Source organism: Gasterosteus aculeatus, chromosome 1, assembly GCF_964276395.1.
Source record: "Gasterosteus aculeatus chromosome 1, fGasAcu3.hap1.1, whole genome shotgun sequence".
Taxonomy (NCBI): Eukaryota; Metazoa; Chordata; class Actinopteri; order Perciformes; family Gasterosteidae; genus Gasterosteus; species Gasterosteus aculeatus.
The window spans coordinates 7,125,825-7,127,687 of NC_135688.1; positions in this window are offsets into that span (position 1 = coordinate 7,125,825).

Sequence of the window (1,863 nt, forward strand, 5' to 3'; positions counted from 1 at the left end):
GGGAATTCCTTTGTTTTTTGTCTCCGTTTGTGTTGCTCTGACACTCCTGATGGATTTGAGTCTGTGTGTGTGTGTGTGTGTGTGTGTGTTTGTGTGTGTGTGGCTAGTTCTTGGGTGGGAATTTTGCAACAATAACGCTTGTCCACCTTGTGAAATAACGTGACAGGGGAATTTCCTTGGAATCCCGCTCAGTGTGGGGGTCCGTGTCGGACGCCGGAGGGGAATGCAGCGCGTTAAATGCAACACAAATGTAGAACACATCTCTCTCTCTCTCACACACAAACACACACATTCAGCCTGCAGGAATGTTGTCCCTATAGGGAGGAATTAGCATGCAGTAAAAAGACACATCCACTCTTACTGTGCTCCTCCTGGACCCCCCAACAACACACGCGCGTTTGGCCGCCTCTACACGGATCTGCAGAGTCCGAGCTGTCACTCCCTGCTGGTTTGCACCAATAACGCCGCCACCTTTTTCTGTGGGATTGAAATGATCAGTCAGCACTCAAATAAAAAGCCTAAAAACATTTTTAATGATCAATTAATCATTCCTTTTCACCTCATAAACCCAGCTTGGTGTTTTTGTTGCTGTTCCTTAAATGCAATTTGAAGACGTGATTTTGGGATCTGGCAACTTGAAATAGGCACCTCTCACTATTTTTCAGATGTAAACTGAAACTTGTGGTTGTATTAATAGTAAATCGCAGTGTAAACAAATTGCAGAACACCATTAGAATGTTATCCGAAATTTTGTGAAGAGCAACACACCAGCAGACGTTTGCAGAGGTGGGACTCTTGAAGCGGCCGCATCTGGACAGTAGATCGGGTTTTGCTATGATACAGCAACACACCCCCCCCCCCCCCCCCTCTATCTGTTATACCCTCGAACACATCTGCACTTTATGGTTTTAGGAAGTCGAGCTGGCGCGTGTGTGTGTGTGTGTGTGTTTGTGTGTGTATCCATTTACCCTCCCCGAGGAGGAAGACAAGAATGAGGGGAGGAGGGGGGGAGAGAAGAGGCTCTTAGTCTGTCCGTCAGGCTATTTCTGACTGCTGCCATTTCTCTGATTAGATTATAGAGAAACAGAAACCTGGCCCTCCATCGTCCTAACCTCCCTCTCACTCTATCTCGCTACATTCTGCTAAACCTCCCCCCTCCATCCTCAGCTTCTCTTTCTCTCTCTCTCTCTCTCTCTCTCTCTCCTCCACCTTTTCCTCGGCTCTCTGGGCCTGTCCCTCCCTCCCGGCGTGTCTCCTCCGCCTTCTGCTGCTGATGCAAACGGAGGAGAGTTCAAGGTGCGACAGAGGAGCAAAACAGAGAGGTGAGCGGAGGTCAAACCTTGGTGGAGGAAAATGCGAGATGGGAAAAATGTTTTCATTCGAAAACGTCCGTCTCAAAGTAAAGTCAGCGGTATTTTTCGTCACCTCACTGTGAACACGTCCCCACGGTCGAAGAGCGGCAGCAGCGCAGACCACAGACGGAACAACAATGCATGGATTTTGTTCCCCGGAGAGAACCGTAATCAACAATATTACAAACATTTGGCCTCTGGGTTCAGGGTGCGGACCACAAATCACAAATAGCCCGGCTGTTTGTCCGGACTGCTCCACCTCCTCCAGCTCTCCTGTTTCCTCTCACCAAACGCAACTAACGAGTACAGATACCTAGAAGGGTGCACGCACGTTTCCTGAGTGATCACAATGACTGCACTCAAACTGTGTCTCAAACCACATTCATTTCATGCTAAACGCTTTCCAGTGTGTCTTCAGATCCGGCCCATTTGCTCTTCCGTGTTCTATGAGATCGAGATAAAGACTTTTGGGGACGTTGGTCTTTGTTGGCTGTAAAGTGGTGGGCAGCAG